Source organism: Eptatretus burgeri, chromosome 1, assembly GCF_056783735.1.
Source record: "Eptatretus burgeri isolate ZD-2024b chromosome 1, Ebu_testis_v1, whole genome shotgun sequence".
NCBI classification, from domain to species: Eukaryota; Metazoa; Chordata; class Myxini; order Myxiniformes; family Myxinidae; genus Eptatretus; species Eptatretus burgeri.
The window spans coordinates 93,000,158-93,024,733 of NC_140961.1; the positions used below are offsets into that span (position 1 = coordinate 93,000,158).

General features: G+C 45.3%; 1 protein-coding gene across 1 annotated transcript in view; it reads right to left on the reverse strand.

Annotated features, from left to right (window-relative positions):
- Positions 1 to 24,576, reverse strand: part of LOC147034965 (extracellular calcium-sensing receptor-like) — a 118,935-nt gene that overhangs the window by 91,666 nt on the left and 2,693 nt on the right. The gene's annotated exons all lie outside the window — the stretch shown is intronic.

Genomic DNA, 24,576 nt, shown 5'->3' on the forward strand with positions numbered 1-24,576 from the left:
GCAGAGACACCCCCTCCTGCCGGATTCCAACCCCACGTGCAGCCATGACGTCACCGTGCGCATAAAAACACAAGCCACACGTCTCGAGGGTTCCCACGCGAACACATGTGCTTTGCCCGTTGGAGCTTAACACACACGATGCGTGGAGAACCCGTCCGGTCCAAATCCATTTACCTGCCTAACTTTGTCCGTCCGCGGGATCGGCAAATCCACCGCGTGCGTTTCCGGACCGGGCTTCACTCTCGCACGCAAGCACGCGGCGGCCTCGTGCGTTGCACAGCACGGACCGCGTGCTCACTGCTGGGTGAACCCGGCACGGTCCTCGAAACAACTACAGCCGCTACTCGGCTTTCTCTCCTCTGTCGCCGTCTCCGTCGCCATTCCACACACGCATACCTGCGTGTCACGACGCACACAGTCCACACCATCACATTCACACGGGGAGACGCGGCTGCGTGCTCCCGCATGCCAACCGACATCTCCCTCTCATACCGCTCTCTCACACACACGGTCTCCCTGGCACACAGCGACCTTGCACACGGCCGTTCACTCACGCGTGCCTCACTACTCACACAAACCATACTACTCACACGTGGTGCTCCATTCACTCGCGCGGGGGCACTCACCCGCGGTGCCTCACCCACTCGCGCGGGGGCACTCAACCGCGGTGCCTCACCCACACACGCGAGGGCACTCAACCGCGGTGCCTCACTCGCACTCCGTGCCTCATCCACACACGCGGGGGCACTCAACCGCGGTGCCTCATCCACACTCCGTGCCTCACTCATACACGCGGGGGAACTCAACCGCTGTGCCTCATCCACACACCGTGCCTCACTCACACACGCGGGGGCACACACCCGCGGTGCCTCACTCACACACACGGCGACACTCATACACGGTGCCTCACCCATACACGCGGGGGCACTCACACCTTGCACCACACACACAGGGACAACCATACTGGGGATTCGTGTCCCCACAAGGGTCTCCGGGGCCTCTACACCCCCCAAGCTCTCAGTGCACCTGTCCACAGCACTCGTCCCCTCAACCTCGCAAAACACGACCGAACCCACCTGGTCGTGACTCACCTCAAGGGGGCATACTCCCTCCCCTCGTTCCTGGAGGAGGCCATCCAGGTGCTCGCACCGGGTCCCAACACGCTCCGCGAGCTCAACCCCATTGTCCTCCACTACCTCCGTGTGTGCGTGCGCGTCACTTACCCCGTCTTCATCGTGTAGTCTTCCCTCTATCGTTCCCATCTCCCGTGTCTCTGCCAACTCTTCACCCTTTACCTCCCTTGTCTCAACTATTATTTCTGTTGTCGTCACCTCGTGTCTCGTCTCACACGTTTTGGTCTCCCCATTTAATTTTTCCCTTTCGGTCATCGTCACGACCCTCGCCCAACACGTTCCACGAATTATTTTTTTCACCCGCCTCCACCGCGGGCCTGTCAGCCGTTGCACCCCCACCCAGCTCGTTTGCTCCCACACGTGGAGTCGCCATTTTTATCTCCCCGGTCACGGCCTTCATGCCCGCCTGCAGGCATCGGCCCATGTTCTGCGTCTCACCCCGCAGCTCTTTCATCTCTTCCCTCATTTGCTGTGTATTCGCATCCATCGTCGTTTTCACTTCATTTGTATTTGTATCCATCTTTTCATCCATTTTTTGTGTATTCGCATCCATCTTTTCGTTCATGCCTTTCATTCCGTTCTTCATTTCATTCATTTGCTTGTTCATGTTCGCAATCATCTTCGCTGTCGTTTCCGCATACATTTTTGCCAGCATGGTGTATAGCTGGGTCATGTCGGGTGCGCTTGGGTGAGCCGTTTCGGCAGGGGTCGGGGAAGGGTTTTGGTGGAGAGGGGGGGGGAAAGGTGTCATACACCGCGGCCGCTGCCGCACCCACCTCAGGTTCTGGGTTCAGTTGGGCGAGTCCGTGTTCCTGCACAATCAACATTTCCTGCTCGGGGATTCCATCCTGGACCATGGATTCTACATTACTACACATATACATTTCTAATACCCCCGGCTCCCGCTCGCCTTGAGACGCCATCTTGCTTCTCGTGAAGGGTTAATTTGCTCGCTCGTAATTTGGAGGGAATCGGGGGTCGCTTCTCTCACCCCTGGACCGATTCCCGTGAATTTCGCTGGAGACAGGAGAGCCTGTTGTCCCGCTCTCCAATACCAGTGCCGCGAGGAGGGCGATGAATTTGTATCCCACTCCTGACACCAGTGTTGCGGTCTTCGCGCCCGCCGGCGTGCGGACGGCCACGTAACTCGAATCGCGGCACGTCGCCCACCGGACGGACAATCCAGTCGTGACCCTCTCGGACTAACGCCGAACCAGTCACGGGTGGACCTTTCGGTCTCACCGCGATCGAGCCAATCAGCCCCCGCGTGGGATAGGGTTGCTCGCCAAATTCGAACTACCTAAGTACCCACGCGGAGGGTAGACCGGGCGATCGCACCTCGCCGCAGGTCGACTTCGGACACGGGCCACTTAAGCGACCCGTTCCGTACTATCAGAATAACCGAGCGGTGTTATCGTCGACCTCGACGGTTCGATTAATTATCGGGCGTACTCAGCCCACTACCAACCCTTTACGTGAAGCAAGATGGGGGTTCAATGGGGAAAAAGACGAAGCGAGGCGGGAAACAGTTCAACAATAAAGCACATTTATTCGCGACGAACGGGAAGCACACAAATACAATTCCACCAAATGCACACAAAAAAAAGAAAACACAATTCCATTTACACAAAAAGCAAACATAAAAGTGAAAACACAGTGCAGAGCTAATTCCGACTACCGAGCACACGGCAACACTTATACAATTCTACTTCACAGACGGCGCCGACAACACATACCCAAAACCAAGGAAAAGAAATACCCTCAGGAATGAGGTAGGCCTGGGGCCGAGACCTGGTCGGGCCTACCCGTCTGGTGATGAGACGCGGAGCGGCGATGGCCCCGCAACCCGCGGGCCTCGTGGACAGTGCCTGGCAGGGGGGTGGGAACGGGGCCCCCTTGGTCGCACTATCTCAGCGCGGGGGGAAACAGGAGGGGGGGTTGCTGATGCTCGGGGTATAGAGGATCTTTATTATGTGCGACGAGCGTCTCCACCTCGGCCAGGTCGCGCTGCCGGCCTCCCTCGGGCGCGCAGCTCCTTGCACGACGCGAGCACCCCCTCGTCCGACTCGCCGCCTCTCCACAGCTCGTCCCCTCCGTTCCGACTCTCCTTCGCCTCGTTCCGACCTTTACGACTCCCTTCTTCCTCGTTCCGACTTCTTACTACTGACTCTTTCTCGTTCCCGTTCTGCTGACTCTCTTCTGCTTCTCCAGCCACTGCAGGCTTCGGGCTCCAGACTTCTTCTTGTTCCGACTCCTTCTCGTTCCCGTTTGCAACAACTCTCTGACTGACGAACACCGTCCTTTTATCCCCCCGTAACTTCGCCTTTGACCCCCTCCCTTTGACCTTTCAACTCGCTCCCCATTGGCCCGAGAAAAAGTGGGCGTGAAGGCTTTTTGATCCACAAATTTGCATATAGGGATCGCCCTGGGGGCGGGGCCAATTCGCCCCTCGCTCACCGATTGGACGGCAAAAAGTGGGCGTGTGTCGTTTTGGATCCGTTTTTGAAGCAGAAAATCCGTGATTTTGTACACGCTGTTCAACGTGCGCCCTACACGAGTCCAGCATCGGTGCCCATGAGTGGCGCGAGATGACGGTGATGCGATGGTGGCGAGTTGTGACGGTAAAGGTCGTGGCGGTTGTGGTGAAGCGGTGGTTGTGGTCGGTGGTTGATGTTGTGGTTGTGATGGTGGCGATTGGTCCAAAAATAAAGATAGTAAAAGAAAAACGGCTATCCTGAAGAGTCGCAGCACGTATAAATGACATGTATTCCCACTAGACAACGGGTTTGGGCCTAACTACACATGCACTTACCGAGATACCTCACCTAAGGGACCTGAATGGTGGTTTGCGAATCTGGTAACCACAACAATATATATATATATATATATATATATATATATATATATATATATATATATATATATATATATATATATCTTCTTTCATCTGCTCCCGTGAGAGGTCGCCACAGCGGATCATCCATATGATCCGCGTTGTGATTTGGCACATGCTTTACACTGGATGCCCTTCCTGACACAACCCTGGTCGCCTCTTACGACACAGGGATCTGGTACACCTATTTTAACTGGGGTATACACCGGCTCAGTACACTGGTACTCATTTCGCCGACCTCGGAAGGATGACAGGCTGAGTCAAACTCCTGGTGTTATATGACTTGGTATATACATATATACACATACATACATATTGTTGCGGTTGTGGAAATTCGCAAATCACCATTCAGGTCCCATAGGTGAGATATCTCTGTAAGTACATGTGTAGTTAGCCCAAACCCGTTGTATAGAGGGAATTTATGTGATCCATCCGGGCTGCGATGCTTTGAGATAGCCGTTTTACTGTTCTATCTTTGTTTTGAACCAACCACGTCTCAACCACCATCACACAACAACCACCAACCACAACGCCGCTTCACAACAACAACAACGCCAACAGCCATGATCTTTACCTTCACAACTCGCTCCCGCAAACATCACATCACCGCCATTCCAAACGGCACCATGGCCATAAACCACCACCATAAACCCTCCACCACCTTCACCTCTCTCCTTCTGCGGCCATTCCCGCACCACCTGTGAGCACCGAGCGTCGGGCTGTCCTGGGCTCGTACAAGATACGCGCCGAGCCACGAGTGCAAAATGCGGCCTTTCCGAGGAGAATTCGGATCAGGAATGCGACACGCCCACTTCTGATCCGTCCAATCAGCAAGCGCGGGGCGGTTTGCCCCCGCCTCCATGCGCGTCTGTGTGGAATCGAGATATGCAAATTCTCGGATCAGGGGAGATTCACGCCCCTTTTTCTCCGTCCAATGGGCGAGCGTGGCTCCGCCCCGGAGCTCGTCCTGATCCGGAAATTTGCATATGGGTTCTCCTGCTGGCCGATAAAGCACCGAACGCAAGGCGAATCATCTGGGCAGAGTCAGTTTGGAAGAGCTGAGAGTGGCAGAAAAGCGAAGACACTTTTGGGGCAGAGAGAAAGCAGCGTTGTTGCGCCAGAGTTGTTTTTGCGAGGCAGAGTCAGTTTGGAAGAGCAGAGTGGAGTCGGGAGGCGAGAGCGTCCCGGTGGTTTTCGGCAGTCAGCTGAGGAGAATTGGGGGAAGATTCCGAGGAGCTCGGGTCCGAGGCAAGGAAGACGGCGGTCGGCAACGAGGTCGCGGTGGAATTGCTTGTCACGGAACCCAAGCAAGCCAGCTATACTCTTTCCCCAGAGCATCAACAATTCCCCCCCACCCTTTTCCCCCCGCGCTGAGATAGTGCGAAAAGGGGGCCCCGTTCCCATCCCACTCCAAGCGGTGCCAACGAAACCCGCGAAGGAGCATGAAGTCGGGGCACCGCCGCGCTGCCACATTTGCGGCTCATCACGAAGACGTGGGTAGGACCCACCCGGTCTCGCGGACCTGACCGCTCCTTCAGGTCCCGCGCAAATATTGGCCCACAGGCCCCGTCTGCCCCCTTGTCTTTGAGGGTGGCCTTTTCTTTTGCTTTTGAGTAAATGTGTTGTTGGCGCCGTCTGTAAAGTAAAACTGTGTAAGTGTTGTCGTGCGCTCGCGTAGTCGGTAGTATCTCTGCGTCATTGTTTCTTTTGTTGCATTTGCTATATGTGTGCTCTCCGTGTGCCGCGGAATAAATGTGCATTATGTTCAACTGTTTTCCCATTTCGCTTTGTCTTTTCTTTAATTGAATCTCCATCTTGCTTCACGTAAAGGGTTGGTCGTGGGCTTAATACTCCTGATAATTAATCGGAACTGTCGAGGCCGACGATAACACCGCTCGGTTATCCCGATAGTACGGAACGGATTGCTTAAGTGGCCCGTGTCCGGAGTCGACCTGCGGCGAGGTGCGATCGCCCGGTCTACCGTCCGCGTGGGTACTTCGGTAGGTCGAGTTTGGCGAACAACCCTATCCCACGCGGGTGGCCGATTGGCACGATCGTGGTGAGGCTGAAAGGCCCACCCGTGACTAGCTCCCGGCGTTAGTCTGAGAGGGTCACGACAGAATTGTCCGTCCGGTGGGCGACGTGCCGCGATTCGAGTCACGTGGCCGTTCACACGCCGGCGGGCACGAATTCGCAACAATATATATATATATATATATATATATATATATATATATATATATATATATATATTTATATATATATATATATATATATATATATATATATATATATATATATATATATATATATGAATATATGAATTCAGTGGCCCAACGGGGCTTGAACTCAGTACTTTTTGGGTCCCAAGCCGCTGCCCTAACCACTGTGCCAACACCAGGCTAATACACACACACACACACACACACACACACACACACACACACACACACACACACACACACACACACACACACACACACACACACACACACACACACACACACACACACACACACACACACACACACACACACACACACACGCAAAATAAACTTACCACTTGTTTGAAATGTAATAAAATTGTAACAGTTCAAAATAAAACAAACCAACAATTGTGAATTGAAACATTGGCATTTTATTGATGACATGTCAAGTTTTTTACCAAGATACACCATCTCATAAGTTTGTTCTACAGTACAGAACAGCACGGGGTGCAATGTCAGTCCTCTTTCAATAGCGTGTGTTGCCACCATTGTTTTGGATACAGGCAGTGCATCGTCGGCGCATACTGCCTACCAGTCTTTGGATGGATTGCTGCTGGATTCTGTCCCACTCAGTCCTCAATGTCTGAAGCCATCTGACTTAGGACCGGGTGGGTCTACCTTGCAGTGGTGACTCTTGGCCTCCCTGATCGAGGTCTGTCATCTGCAGAGTTGTGGAGGGTGTCTTTGTCCACCAGGGCCAATATCGTCTGGTGTGAACAGCCAAGGCGACGTGCCACCTCACGGTAGCTCAATCTGCCTTGCAGTATGCCCAAGGCACACTGCCTTGATCCGTTGACAATCATGGCATGTTGATTGAAATGCCCATTTTGCACTGGCCTTTCTAAAGCCAATATCAAGACATCACGCGCAGCTCATTAAGATCATCCTGTACCCCTTGGCTAATCACTGACAGTCAAAACGGCTGTTCAACAGCTGTGCTATGAAGTGACCATTGAAGGTTCAAGTGACCATCCGTGACCATTTTGACTGACAGTGAGGACACTATTGTCGACAAATAAGTTCACACATTTACTGCACGCAGTGTTATTGTTGATATTTGAAGATTTAAAAGGTGGTAAGTTTCTTTTGCATTTCAGTATATGTATGTATATATATATATATATATATATATATATATATATATATATATATATATATATATGTATATGTATATGTATCTATATGTATATGTATATGTATATGTATATGTATCTATATGTATATGTATATGTATATGTATATGTATATGTATATGTATATGTATATGTATATATATATATATATATATATATATATATATATATATATATATATATATATATATACATATATGTATGTATATCCACATCCTTGACGTATATACACTCAGTGTACAAAACATGATGAACACCTTCCTAATATTGAGTTACACACCCTTTTGCCCTCAGAACAGCCTCAATTCGTCGGCCCATAGACTCTACAAGGTGTAAAAAGCATTCCATGGGGATGTTGGCCCATATTGACTTCAATGCTTCCCACAGTTATGTGAAGTTGGCTCATTGTGGATCTCCACTCCGAACAGCTCGTTCCATCTCATCCCATTGGTGATAAAGTTGGATTGAGATCTTGTGACTGGCAGACTACTGCAGCAAGCTGAATTCACCGTAATGTTCATAGAACCATTGCTGGGCAATCTGAGCCTTTTGACATGGAGCATTATCCTGCTGAAGAAATCCATTCACAGATGGATACACTGCTGCCATGAAGGGATGCACCTGATTGGCAATGATGTTCAGATATCCTGTGGCATTCAAACTTGATCCACTTTAATCAAGGAGCACGATGTGTGCAATGAAACACGCCACACCATTACACCACCACCATCAGCCTGCAATGTTGACATATAGCATGATGGATGGATGTGCTCATGTGTCAGGTATTTGTGTCAGGTCATGTCAGATTAAATCTGTGACTTGATGCAGAAACCACGTAGACCTGAACTAACCTGTTCCATGACCGAGTTGTCGGCGACTAAACCGTCTCCCTCACCAAGTTTCTTGATGAGGAGGGTGTATGATATGGACACCCAGCAGTATGAAGAACAAAACCTGTCAAAGGGCAGATGGGCTCCTTGTGAGCCATTGGCCATTCATATCTAGTGCCCAACTGTGTCTGTGGACATCCTCCTGCAGAAGGATTACTTTTGATTTGAAGGTTGGTGGCAGCATTTGCACTCTGACCACTGTAAAACCCATCCTTCTGAAAAATATTCCAAAAGCATAAAAAAATATCTGAAAACCCACTCAGTGGGAGTACCTCATGTGCCGCTGCCCTTCGCAAGGGAGCTCACCGGATGACAGGATTGGGGCAAAGCCATCGGGACCCCCAATATTTGATGATGGGAGATAAACCATGGGGTAACCTTGCCAGGTTAGATTGCGGTAGTGTGTGTTGAGTGGTGCTGAGGTGTCATCCACCAGACGGCGGTCTCCTTGTGTTAACTTGAGGCGGTCTTCGGGTGTATGCCTGGAATGTCCTATCCCTTAGAGAGGATGATCAACTGTCTCTGTTATCATCTGAGCTCAAGCGTGTGGACATCAGTATTGCAGCACTCTCTGAGGTTCAGAGACCGGATTGCGGCAAGAACATAGCAGGTGGGTACACTGACTATTAGTCTGGTTGCTCTGATGGTTACCATACCCAAGAAGTTGCTGTAGCTGTGTTCAATTAACTGATTCCAATGATAATTGAGGTAACACCAGTCAACGAGCGTATTATGAGACTGTGGATTCGTCACTCCTTGGGTGTCATTTCCCTGATCTCTGTGTATGCTCTGACTGAGGTGAGTGATCTCATCGTGAAAGATGCATTCTATTCCACGCTCGAGTCTGGTTGATCAGTGCCCCAGGCGAGATACTCTTCTATCTTGGGGGATTTCAATGCATCGATACCCGAGGCCTTGTCGTCGCCCTGCCAATCACACCGAGCTCTCGCTTCCGAGGGATTCTCCACGCGAGCCAGCATGTGCAGCTCACCCGCAACTCGCGCTCCCTGGTCCGTGCTCATGACGTCGCCCGCGCACCGAACCTGCACGGTTTCCCGTGCAGGACAGCACGAGCGCATCGTCCTGGAAACCCGCTCCGCGAGTTCTGTGAACAGAACACGCAGCATGCAGCACGTGGAGCTTCACACACGTGCCCACGTGGGAACCTGCGTGTTCCAAATTCACCCAACACTCGCCAACCTTTTAACCGTCCGCGCGACGGTCTCTTCCGAAATGTGGGACGTTCCCGCACCGGAATCCCTCCACGAAGACACGCGCGCGAGTGTCGTTCGCGAAATGCCGAACGGGCCTCGTACGCGGCGTCTCGCGGGACCGGCGCGGTTACCAAATGAACCCTTTGCGGCCCTCCTGGCTCGCCATTCCTGTCTCCCGTCTGGATCGGTCCGTAGTCCATTTTCATGCATGCACTCATGCACGCCATGACACTCGCACCATACGCACGTTTTGACACACATTTCGACACACTCGTGCCACTCATACACTCCACCACACACTCCGGGACATTCATATCGGGGATTCGTGCTACCACAAGCAATCCCGGGGTTTCCATACCCCCCAAGCTCCACGTGTACCCGTTCACATCAGCCATCCCCTCAACCTCGCATGGCTCGACCGGACTCACCTCGTCGCTATCTGCTTCAAGGGAGCATACCGCCTCCCTTTGTTCCTTAAGGAGGCCATCCTGATGCTCGCACCGGGTCACGACACATTCCCCAAGCTCAACCCCATTGTCCCTCACTATCTCTACTTGTGTGTGCTCGTCTATTTCCCGTTTAATTTCATCACATTCGTCCCCTCTTTTGATTTCTGCGTCTCTGGTTCCTCTTCCGTTTTGTTTAATTCATTCTCTGCTTGTTCTAACTCCCGCGTCTCTGGTGTTTCTTTTAATTCCTGCGTCTCTGTCACCTCTTTTAATTTCCCCTTCACCCCCTCGAGTCTCGTCCTACATGTTTCGGTCTCCACATCAATTGTCGTGGCGTCTCTCGTCCCGACCTTGCCCGTCTCCATCGCGGGCCCGACACAATTTGTACTCCCTCTGGTCGGTTCGGTCGCTCCGCCACGTGATGCCGCCATTATTCCTCTCATGCCCGCTTGCAGGTTCAACCCCATGCACTGCATTTCACCCCTTTATGTTTGCATATCGCCCCTCAGTGCCTGTGTGTTCACCTCCATTTTGCGCTCCATGCTTTGTGCATTCGTTTTCATTTCTGCATCAACGCCTCCAACATCTGCCTCATGTCAAATGGTGGAGCCAATCTGCCATGATGGTGTGCGGATCCGGCAGAAATTGGGGGGGGGCAGAAATCGGGGGGTGGGAGCTTTGACGGAGGGGGGGTGTCATACGCCGCCGCCCCCGCCGCTCCCAATGCGACCTCTGAGTTCGGTTGCGGGGAAAGTTCTTGCATGGGGGTGGTGTCCTTATTCGTCTACACTACAACCACTACCCACCTGTTTCAGCCCGTCTTGGCTAGACATGTTGTGTGTTGGGAAATAAATTTGAAATGCTCGTAATTTTGGGTAAACGGGGGGGGGGGGGGTTGCTCCCTTCACATCTGGTCCGACGCGTAAATTTCTCTCCGGAGCCAGAGGGGTTCGAAAACTGCTCCTGACACCAATTTGTTGTGGAGCCGGGCGTCGGCGACGAGCACAACCGCCAGGTAGAGCAGTTGGGTCGACTCGACCGAACACCCGGAATCGAGATTGTACCTTTCGGAAAACTCCGAGGGTACAGGTCCTTTACAGGGCCGTGAATCGTCAATAATTCCACCACATGGGACAGGGTTATTTGCCAAACTTCAAAATACCTTGAGATACACGTGGCGAGCTACCAAGTATTCACACCCTCGACAGGACTCGAACGGGACGAGTAGTTTCCGTGCTCGACCCTTGCATAACCCGAGCAGGTGGTGACCGAGGTCCTGTCGGTCCAAACATACATTTACAGCAGCAACGGCCTTTTTAATCACCCAACACGCACCGTGTTAAACCAATGGAAGAAACACAAAAACAAGCTGATGCATTAAACACATGGATATTTATTTACAATAAGTGGGGAAGGAACGCATAAGAGCAGAGTTAAACCGACTAAAGAAAGGCAAATAATGTACAGTCAAAGCACTTATCCAATTCCTACTCATAGACGGGCCCACAGACAGACGCACACCCAAAAGAAATGAAAGGGACCTTCCCACCTCGTGCGGTCTTCGACGAGACGAGCGAACCAGACCAGCATTGAGATGCGGTCAGAAGAACCAGGCGCCAGTGAAATGTGTTCAGCGCTCAGCATCCAGAGATGTGTTGCGCGCTCCAGCAGGCCAGACCCTACCGACACCGCGCCGTCTCATCTATATCTTGTCGTTCGAGGGAGGGGCTTCTCTTCCCAACCACTCGCCTCCCGATTGGATGAGGGGTCCTCACGCGACTCGTGGCGGCCTCCCGATTGGACGAGGGTGCGCATTTAGTGCTCGCCCTCCGCTCATTGGCTGGAGCTTCGAGCCAAAGCGACGGAGGCTCCGCCCACGTCCTTACCTCTGGCCACGTGCCTAATGGCGATCGTGCTGAGTCAGAAACAGGGCGGGCGAGACGCTCGCTCCTTGCCGATTGGCTTAGAGGGACGCCATGCCTATGTTAGGCTCTGCCCACATGCGCGCTTGCTGGCGAGCATGTGAAGAATGCCGCCAGCGTTATGGCGTCAGGATGGAGAGAAGATGGCGTTATCGTTGTTAGAAGTGTAAAAATCCTATCGATAAAAATAACTCACAGCGCATGTACATTTAATTACCCATTAAACAAGGGACGGGACTCTAAACTAAAAACTAAAACTAAACTAAAAACTAAACACCCGGACAACTAAACACACACACTTCGCGATATAACTGTTCTGCAGGACCTGCATGTTGAGTGCTCATTGCTTCCAGATTCGTAACAATATATGTATATATGTATCAACATATATTCAAAAGTTTCATTCTTGTAATTTCCTCTGCCACCGATGTTCGATGAAGGTTATGTTTTCACCGCTGTCTGTCTGTGTGTCTGTAAGTAGGATATCTCAAAAGGTTATGGACGGATTTGGACGAAACTTGGTGCCCAGGTTCAGTTTTGACCATATGTCACAATGGTGAAGAATCATTTTAAAATTTCTTGTAGTCGGATCCGTATCCGGATATTCACCAAAATCTAAGAACTTCGTCCTTTTCACACTCTGAACCTGTCGACAAAGTTTCATCTGCATCCATCCACTAAGGAGGATGGGGCTAAATCAGTCTTTAAGTTATATTTTGTGAAATTCTACACGTCATGGTTTCAGCAGTTGAGAGTGATTTGATAGTGCCAGAGAGAATCAATTCATCCCAACTTAAAGACAGAATTCTGCAGCAAATTCCCCACCTCATTGCGTGCAATAACGGTGGGGAAGTTATCATCAGGATTCTTATTGGATAAGATCATAATGTGTGTTCAGTTCTGAACTGCACATGATAATTACATGATAAATATATGTTTATTAGCATATTCGAAATGGCAACAATTCTGATGGTTTTCTCATTGGTTACCAATCATTTACTGTATATTCCACATTTAATAAGTTACATGCCACCAAAATGTATGTTTCTGTCATCATGAGAACATAACTCCATAAAGATTGTAACTTAGCTAGTTGTTATACATTCAGTGGCTATCTTGCGAATTGTGTCATTTTTGATGGCGTTCTCATTGGTTGCTATGCGGGGTATCAATCATTTGTAATTGTACGTTTTATATAATAAAGTACATTTTCACTAAATTTCATGCTTCTACCATGATTTGAACAGTGAAGGTAAATTTGACCAGTTAACTGCTGTATTGTAGAGGTTGTGTCCTGTAGCTACCAAATGGGGTAGCATGTCATGGATTGACTGGAAGTGAAGTTCTGAGCATTCCATATGTTCAGCTTTAATGAATCTGCAAAGAACATCTATCATATCCATGGAATGAAACCTGCTGTACGAATATCCTTCATCAAATATTTTTCACTTTGCAGTCACACGGAGATCCTGTCCAGAGATTTTGCTGTACAAACTCCATCAGCTAATTTTTCATGAAGCATTAACTGGTCATACAATTCACCTGCTGTGACCAAGTCAATCAAAACACAGTGAAGTTCATAAGGTGCATCTGTTGTTTCTTCTTTCAGCTTTGCAACTGATTTATAAGGAAACCTTTCAATTATTCAACTGCCTGATCTATGTCTTCCAACTGTAGCGGTAAAGGAAGATTGAAAGTATGCATATTTGTACATGCGGAGGATGAGTGAACTGAAAGATTTGCATCCATTAGTATACAGATGTTTCCAAAATTAATTTCATGTTCTGATGATAAGTGATCGCTGCTGGACTTTCTGCACACCTTGATATTTAAGAGGTCCTTATAAGAAGTGTAAAAGACAAGTCCTGGCTTGTCAAGAGGATGAGAAATGATAGACGCAAGGACTTGTTTCTCTCCTCTCTTTGCCATCAACAAGAAAGTTCCACGATACAGATTTTGAAATTGCTTTGCTGTGAACCATGTGCCGAAGAGCATTGCTATAATATAAGACATCCAAGAGTTCTGGGAGACCAGATGCTGCCATCACATGTCTGATGCATCCCAAGAAAGTAATTTCTGCATGAAGACACCCCCCCCCCTTCCGCAACACAAACACAAACACACACACACACCCACACACACACACACACACACACACACACACACACACACACACACACACCACACCCCCAGTCTCAGAACAACATTTTTCTCGACATTGCCTTCAGGCTCATTCAAAATTATCAGATTCACTTTTAAGGCATTCAATAATCCAACAATTTCAGTATTTAAACATGAACACAACTTAAAAATTTATCGATATAAAAAATATAACCTTTATCAACAAAATAATTGAAATTATGTTTTTCAATGTCAATAACCTTCTTTTTTTCCTTTTTAATAGGCAAGCAATTCTGTTATAATATGCAATTTTGCAAAACAGAGCAACCAAAATAACTTTTTTAAGAGTGAAATATATTTGTATTGCTTACTCTGTACATCCAGGAGAAACTGGTGAACTTCTCAGGTCTGGCTGCTCATTGAAGACTCCATAATGCAAAGGAAAAAAACCGCCCAGAATAACATGTCCAGGAGCGGATCTTCCCACAGGAAGTGTGCAGTCTCCACGACAATCAGGCATAAGCATTGAACCCAACAGGACGATCAGACTACAAACACTGCTTTTAATATATTCAGGGAGGAGAAAACTTTTGGAATATCGAATGAAACTACGAGTTGGCAAATGTTCTCTAATCATTATGTATTGCAAATAACAGCTGGAAGTGATGCCCGCACACATTGAAGGTGTACGCAATGCAAAAGTAACAAGATAACATAAGCCTGTATTGCCCAAAACTCTGTACTTGTGAAGACTGTAAAACCTTCAACACATAAACATCCTAATCTTTTACAACACTGCAATTTATAGATGAGAAATATTCTCAAAGCAATATGTTTCTAAATTAAGGGATTCAAGAATACAATATCATCAAAGTATTGATTACAAATGTCTGCAAACTTCACAACATCAAATGCATAGCAATAAATTAATTATGAAATTTCTCTGCTTCATGAAAATGTAATTATCAATATTCATCTAAATGTTCAGATAATAAACATAATTCATCAGCACAATAATATTACTGCAGTGATTATAATATTAAATACTAGAACGACACTCTTCGACATCGTGAAATCAACAAATATGCCTCTGCACACATTATTAAATCATTACACATACTTGTACCAGGTTTTATAAAAATCCCTGAACCCAGATTCAAAACATTAAATAATTCTGGCTGCCAGACCATGCATCCGATCAGGTTGAACTTGAAAACATATTCCCCATGACTACAAGATCATAATTGTGAAGTTTCACTTTGGTTGATGAAGCATTTCAAGAGAAATATTTTTTTTAAGATTTCCGTTAAATCCAATATTGGCTGCTAGACCACGTAACCTCTTAATTATTTGTGAATACCCTCATGTCCCCAAGGCTTGGGGAACATCTGGGTCGAAACTTGAAGTTGTAGGTGGCCATCCTAACTTTGTAGAATGTTATCATGCAAACCTACATTACAACCACCATGTTTCAACTTATTTCATCCACCAGTTTAAGAGCAAATATAAAATGCAAAACATGTAAATTGGACAATTTGTTATCCATTCCATAAGGTTTTCATGCAAAGACTCAATTATAATATTGTAATGCGATTATAATTCTATATTGTAAACCTACTGGGTCTTGCAATACACGCTCCCAGAGGGAGCAGTGCTACGCAACACACATTTACATAGAGAATATGCATTCCTTCCACCACCCCCCCCCCCTGACTCCACATCTTCCCTCCTCACCCCTCCTAAATCCCCACTATGAATTATTTGTGGTGCTTAAAAACTAAACTTATTGGGCACACCCCAAATTTCAACTCATTCCGTCTAGCAGTTTATGAGTGCATACACGTCCAACACACACACACACACACACACACACACACACACACACACACACACACACACACACACACACACACACACACACACACACACAGACAAACACAAACACAAACACAAACACAAACACACACACACACACCAAAGTTGCAGAGTTGGCTTCTTGGGGTTAAGATGGGAAAAAGTAAAAATTGTTATTTCCTTTATTGTATGTTGTAGGGTAAGATTGAGGGAAAATGAACTGTAAAATAAATGTGTTTATATTCATATAGGAAGCACATGATCACCCTCACAAATGTTTATATTTAAAACCGTTTCTCCCTTCAACTTCCTTAAATGATTTATCCACTGTAATCTGTCCTTTATATGGTTTTGAGAAATAGCAACCTCACACTCCAACCGAGGCACAAGTTTTGGCACGACTGTGCCAGGCTTAGAGCTTTTAAGAGGAGTCGACAAGCTCAGGGGAGGGGTTTCCCCTTGAGTGATGCCTGAATGGTTGCACTTTATATCAAAAACAAAAAATTAGGGTATCATCGGATGTAATAAAAGAGCTGGCTATCAACAGCTCGAGGCTTGTCCGGTCTGGAGTTCCATGAAGGAGGACATGTCATGGAGCTCAAGTGTGGAGGCAGAGCCAACAACTCCAACTATCACCCCATCCATTCCTCTCCCACCTGGAGCCCAAACTCCAGCATCATGCCAAGCTACCGTTTAGACCTGCGTCACCAGGGTTCCTGCCTGCCTCTCACACTCAGGAGACACCCCATTGCATATGGGCTATACTTGGGTACTCCGTGTCTTGTGACTTTTCTCTCTGGTCCTTCTGTGGAATGCTTGAGGCCTTTAAGGATAGAATAATTAAGACCTTTTGACTGCGCGAAACCCCAAGCCACGTATCTATTATTCAGAGACATGACAAAAGTAAATAGACACCTTAAATTTATTTATTTGATCTGTATAAAACAAGTTTTACTCAGCGATTTGTACTAATATTCAACTATTTATTTGCAGAAACGAGTTTCTGGGTCTTGTACTCCAACTAACAATGCCTCGAACCCAGGGATCACACAGCCTTTGCGATTTTCAAAGAGGACGGATTGTTGGCCAATCGGAAGATGGAGTCAGCCAGCGTCAGATAGCTCAGAATCTTAGCATTCCACTTTCTACAGTCAATCAAGTGATTGTGCAATTCACCAGCGAAGGCAAAGAATCCACAACTTCCCATTTCTGTCGATCTGGGCCATCAGAAAGGTGTCTTTGAGCTGTCAAACGGTCCATTGAGAAAACTCCCTGTTGCAAGGCAGCAGATGTTGCAGAGGAGGTCCAAGTTAGCTCAAGAACTGCCTTTATCAACTGGGCTATGATGAGAGAGCAGCTACAACACCTCTTCTTCGACCAGCCAACATTCAAAGGAGAAAGAAGTGGGCTGACGAGATGGCCACCAGACACTTGGAGTTTTGACAAACTGTCTTTTTTCAGATGATTCCCAATTTGCTCAATTTTCTGACATTGGATGCGTATGGGTCTGAAGACTTCCCGGCCATGAGTTTTCTTTGAACCGATTGCGCCAACTGTCAAACAGTGGTTTTTCAATGATGGTGTGGAGTGTTGGTGGATCAGAGTTTGTGTGGTGTGTTGACAACATAAACTCTACAATATTCATTTCTATCCTTGAAGATGGACTTCTCCCCATCTTATCGACTAGTCAGATGGTTAAAAACAACACTCTGTTCACGGAGGATGGAGCTCCATGCCACAATGCAAAAAGACCAAATAATGGCAGGACAGAAATGGGATCATTCGACTTCCATGGCCAAGTCAGTCTCCAGACATGAACCCAATTGAACACCTCTGGGCCATATTGGATCGAGCTGGGCAAAAAAAGTCCAGGAAACCAACATCATGGGCAGAAATTCTAAACCTTTTGGTGAAGCCTGGGTAGAAATCCCACAAGATAAAATTTTGGAACTCGTTAGTTCTATGCATGAAAGAGAAAAAGCATTGAAATATGCAAATGGAAAGTCCACCAAATACTAGTGTATGTACTAAAATGGATCAAATGAACTTCAAATGTTCAGTCAATAAATTCTTTAAAAATCATGGTGTCTATTTACTTCAGTCATGTCTCTGTATTATAAATAAGTTGATGATAATGATTTGCTTTTCTCATCACCCTCTCCATTTGAATTCATTACCCTCACCAGAGGAGAGGGTACTGCATTTGGATCCATTTGTCTGTCTGTTTGTTACTTGCAAAATCGAAGATTTTTCAAGTATATCGGTCAGTCGATTTTGTTACTTGCAAAATAAATGATTTTTCCAAATATATTGTTCAGTCAATATTGTAATTCTGTCTGTCTGTTTGTTGCCTACAGGTCACAATTTTAAACCGATCTTCACGAAACTTCATCACATGGCAGAGTTTGTCATAAGGAAGAAGCCTATTTCTTTTGAGCTAAAAGGTCAACATAGGCTAACGGTCAACAACTTAGGTGAGATTTATTAAATCCTCAATTTTCAGCTCAGCTCTGTGAACAGCCCATCTCTGCCGTTCAGCCTGGCACTGCGACTCTGATCAATGGTATCCAGAGTCCCTGAGAGACAAAATTCTTCTTCGCCCAATTGTGAGTTCCAAGACATCCAACGGCAACATCAAGGATGGTGGTCTTGAAGGCACTCCACAACTCTTCAGGATCCCCCAAAGCACCCAGACCTCCCAAATCTCCCTTAGCTTGTTCGCAAACTCCTCAGCTAGCCTCTCATCATTGAGCTTGCCAACATCCAGCCGAGGCTTGGATGGCACCATTCTCTCGGATTTAAGCTGCAACTTCAGAGTTGCTAAAACAAGCCTGTGGTCGGTATTGAGGAACTGAGCACTCTGGTAGACCCTGCAGTTCTGGATCATCCTCCAGCAACAATCAACGAGCACATGGTCAATCTTCTTTGCCACACCACCAGCATTGGAATACCAAGTCTTGTGATGAGCCTGTAAGCGCTGAAACCATGAACCAGCCACCCTAAGTCCATGACTTCTTGCAAAGTCAAGGAACCTAGTGCGATTCTGGTTCACGGTTCCAGACCCATGGGGACAAACACATGTCTCACATCCACCACTATCAGTTCCAATTGATGCATTGAAATCCCGCAAGACGAGAAGAATATCTCGCCTGGGGCACTGATCAACTACATTTTTGAGCATAGCATAGAATGCTTCCTTCATGGTGAGATCACTCGCCTCAGTCGGAGCACATACAGAGACCAGGGAAATGACACCCACGGAGTGACGAATCCTTGGTGTCATAATACACTCGTTGACTGGTGTTACCTCAATTATAATTGGAGTCAGCTTATAGGTCAAACCTACAGCAACTCCGTGGGCATGGTAACCATCTGAGCAACCAGACCAATATAAGGTGTAACCACCCATCATGATCTCGCCGCAATCCATTCTCTGAACCTCAGAGAGTGCTGTAATTCTGATGTCCAAACGCTTGAGCTCAGATGATAATAGAGACAGGTAATCATCATCTCTTAGAGATAGGACATTCCAGGCACCCACCTTAAGGAACCACCGCAGGTTAACCCAAGGAGACCGCCGTCTGCTGGATGACACCTCAGCAGCACCCCGACACACACTACCAAAATCTGATCCTGGAAAGTTACCCTGTGGTTTCCCTCCTATCATCAAAGAGTGGGAGTCCCGAAGGTGGTATCAACAACTAAGGTGGTATTTCTAAAGTCCTCAATTTTCATCCGATTGAGGAGGATTTATTTGAGGAGGATATATATTTTGAGGAGAGAAATTTGAGGAGGATTTATATTTCATGTCACAGAATTCAACCACCAATTATTTTGGAGGTCAACATAGGCCAAAAGGTCAAAAAAGGCCCAAGGTGAAGAACTGAGGTGATATTTCTAAAATTCTCAATTTTCATCCCATTGACTTGAAATTTGAAGACCATTCGCATATCAGAACACTGAATCCAACCACATTATTTTTAGGTCAATATCGGCCGAATTTCTCCAATTTTCAATTCTCATCCAATTGATTTGAAATTTGAAGAGGAGCTGGATATTTAGTCATTGAAATCAAACAAATTATTTTTTCAGTCAAATTTGTTTTTTGGATTTTGCAAGTATTGTTCTTTCCATGACGTCTTCTTGTTTGTCTGTTTGTTTGTCCACACAGAACTTTCGTGTTTTTCTCTGCAACCACTTGTCAGATTGAGACGAAATTATCCAAATTGGTGAGACTGTTAATGTAGAATGTTTTAATGATAATTATGATGTCATAAGTTACGTGGTGTGGCAGCCATATTGGAAAAACGGAAACATTTTTGACCTCTGTATCTTTGAAACCTCACCAAGGAAAAAATTGAAACTTGGCACAAAGCAAGTACTTCTCATGCGAAATGAGTTTGATTTTTTTTTTATGGAATTATTGGTTCCCTCGTGATGAATTCATATTTGCATATGTAGAATGACACATCTGATCAGTATGAATATGTTAAGGGTCATCTCGGGATAAAATTGACCATAGAAAAAATAAATAAATCATGACGTCATCTGTCACGTGATTCGGCAGCCATATTGTTTATGAAAAATACCTTCAAAAATCTTCTCTGAAGTGGCTGAACAAATCGAGACAAAACTTTACACATATGACTGCCTGTCCATGGAGAACAAAAGGTTCACAAATATGATAAGTCACATAGTGTGGCAGCCATACTGGATTTACCCAAAAACCTATTAAAAAAAATACACCACTCAAAATAAGTCCTGGTGATGATCTGCATTCTCTGATTCCTCTTTTTCTTGTTTATTTTGAATACACACTCATTGAGTTTTTTGAATGTCATGATTGCAGGGAAAATAGCTCCATTGGCTTTCTTAATTATTTAGGGTTTACAGGATAATTGGACTTGAGTGAATAACACTCCATTGAAATTATGTGCCTGCTGGGCATGGCGATCCGCCTGCTCCACCATTTTGAGTGCTTGGCATTGGGGGGGGGGGGGGGAATCGGCCACAGACTATCCAAATTGAGTTAGGTATCGATGTAAAATAGTCCCTTTATCCGGCATCTCTTCCGAATGGCCGACGTGACCACTATCACAATATAATAGTGTTTATTTGGCTTATGCACTCATGAACTGCTGAAAGAAATGAGTTGAAAACTGCTGGTTGTACTTGCGTGGAGTCTACACTACGAGGTTTGAGATGGTAAAAAAAAAATCGTGCTCTTGAAGTGGGAACACAACCACTTATGGAAATTAGTTGGTAACTGGTGGTTCACTTGCAGGTTAATTGGAAGGGTAAAAAGAAAAATGGTTTCTTATTCCTTACAGTTCAGGGTGGGGAGGAGGGCACCCAAATTTATCGATGTAAATGTGTATCATTTCACACCACCTGGTGGAAGACTGTATTGCAAGTCATAAATCATAAAGCGGGGAAATTCAGATGGGTTCTTTGCTCAGCATGTACAAAATGCACAGATATGGTCAGGCTGCCTGGAGTACCAACAGGGCCTCGGTTATGTCCTCGGTCCTCACTCCCACCAGGTGGCACGATAGGATACATTTATACATCAGAAAATTAGGGTCCTCCACCTTCCCTGAACCTCCCCACACCCTGGCTATTAATTTTTTTTTACCACCGAAAACCTCATGCGCCATGCGGGCACAAGCACCAGTTTTCAACTCATTCCGTCCAGTGGTTCATCAGTGCAAACAAGTCAAACAAGCAAACAAACAAACAAGAAGATGGTATCATGCAGAGCATGATACTTGCAAAATCCTTGAAACAAATTTGACCTCAAAAATAATTGGTGGTTGAATTCAATGATAAAATATGCAACTACTCTTCAACTTTCAAGTCAATTTGATGAAACTTGACAATTTTAGAAATTTGGCCTGTGTTGTCCTTTTGGCTGATGTTGATCTCGAAAATAATTGGTGGTTGAATTAAGTGACCTGATATGCAAATCCACTTCAAATTTCAAGTCCATGAGATGAAAATTGAGGATTTTAGAAATACCTCCTTAGTTGCTGACATTGGGCCTATGTTGACCTTTTGTTCCATGTTGACCTAAAAAGTAATTAACTGTTTGTATTCAATGACCTCAAATATATATCCTCTTCAAATTTCAAGTCAATCGGATGAAAATTGAGGATTTTATAAATACCACCTTAGTTGTTGACCTTTGGCCTATGATGACCTTTTGGTCAATGTTCACCTCAAAAATAATTTCCTAGTTGAATTCAGTAACCTGAAATATAAACTCTCTGCAAATTTCAAGTCAATCGGATGAAAATTGACAATTTTAGAAATTCGGCCTTTGTTGACATTTTGGCCGATGTGGACCTCAAAAATAATTGGGGATTGAATTCAGTGACTTGATCTGAAAATTCTCTTCAAATTTCAAGTCAATCAGATGAAAATTGAGAATTTTAGAATCTCACCTGAGTTGTTGACCTTTTGGTTATTGTTGACCTAAAAAAAAATTGCCTACTTGAATTCAGTGACATGAAATGTGAATGCTCTTCAAATTTTAATTCAATCGGATTATAATTGACAATTTAAGAAATTCGGCCTATGTTGACCTTTTGGCCGATGTGGAACTCAAAAATAATTGGTTAGTTGAGTTCAATGACCTGAAGTATAAATCCTATTCAAATTCCATTTCAATTGGATGAAAATTGAGGATTTTAGAAAAACCACCTTAGTTGTTGACTGTTAGTCTATGTTGACCTATTACCTCAAAAACAATAGGCTTCTTCCTTATGACAAACTCTACCATGTGTTGAAGTTTCGTGTAGACCGGTTTAAAATTGCCACCTGCAGGTGACAAAAAGGCAGACAAACATACAGACAGACAGACTAACAATATCGACAAACCAATATACTTGAAATATCTTCGATTTTGCAAGTAATAAACAACTGGTCAGAGACCGGTATTTGCAAAATCCGTCACTCCGGCTTTGCCCTTTGAATCACAAAAAACAATTGGCTTCTAGTTTTTGATGGTGAACCAATTCAGTGACCAAATATACAAATTATGTTCAAATTTCAAGTCCATCAAAAAAACAAAAAAAGACACTTCTCGAACTTGAGAGTCCACAGAGCACAATACCCCATGCAGTGTTTAAGTACATACAGGAGGTCGTTGCTGTTTGCAGGGGTTACATTCTTCAAAATCCCCGTGAAACGCAAATCTGCAAACTTAAGGGAAAGTGGGGAAAATAGGGTTAAGCACTTCAACTTTAATATTTAACCAGACTGTATCCTTAGTTAACATGTTTATGCATTGTCTTTGTGCTATTTATTTTCATGAATGAAAGAGTTACTAAAAATATTAAATACACATACTTTTCTTGAGATATTAAGATCATGAAACATACCTTTATTAATAACGAGACGATCCATGAACACATTGGGTTCCCGTTGTGACAGCGGTTGATAAAAAAAAAAAAAGAAACAAGACAAAATTTTAATATTTAGTGCTCAAATTTTAACTTGAAGAAAATTTGAGCATTTACCTCAGGAGTCATCGTTCGGCCAACCGGTTTCTCGAGGTATATCAATACATTGCCATGGTTTTTCCTTGCACTTTATGGCTCATCATACCAAAACTTGACTGAATCGGGAATTGATTTTTTAATTTTTTTTTTTTTTTATATTTGCTATTGCGTTTCGGTTATATTTGCTATTGCGACCATAATTACTGTGTTGGTTTCAATTTCGGCCGCTTTTTCATCAATTTTAGCTGTTTTTGTAACAAGAATGACGGGTTTTCATTCCGTCTAACAACGTTGGCGTCCGTTTGTTAGTGGGGCCTGCATATTAATAACATATGTGAAAATGAAATTTTGGTTTTAGTCCGTTTGATGATCCTACTAATAATTATTTGTTGACATGCAAGTAGCACAGGAAGTGCACCTGCTCCGGTGGTAAATAACCAGAAGGTCATCACTGTAGCCACCTTTAAATGACTGTTTGGCGATCAATTTTCAGAAGAAGGTGAGTAATGCTACATTTATATCGCAGATTATATACTTCTGCACTCATAATGATAAAAAATACAATCAAAACATGTCAAGAAACGATATCATGGCAAATTAAACCTATCATCAATGTGGAAATCCCCCCACTCAAACTTTTGACCAATCTACTACTTTCTACAAGACATGTTATACATGTTATATATATTGTGAACCTGAGATGAACTATGCCCCAAATCCTAATTTATTGAAATACATATCGAGTCAATGAGATTAATAAAACAAATGGTAAATCTCAACATTCATCTAGTTCTCTAGAATGTCAGGTCACTTAGTGCAAGGGAGCAGTCCTTATTTAGATGTGCCTACTTGTTCTTGCATTAGAAGAAATTGTCTTTTTACAAGTGGCTGTACATGTAATGTTTTTGAGATACAAAGATATTCTTGTATTATTCTAGACTGCAACCTATAGTACATATTTGTTTCTACCACAGATTATCTGGCATGGTGGAGTAGACTGAATAAATCATGGTACCAGAACACACAAGGGATAAAAGATCCCGATCTGACACAGATTATTCCAGATGTCTAATTTGTCAGCATGTATCAGAAATTGTGCCGCTCCAACAATTAACGCCACTGGGTTATCCAGCACTTCTTAACGCTGTCAATAAACGAATGGATGAAGTAGCTTTTAGATTGGAACGAGACATTATAG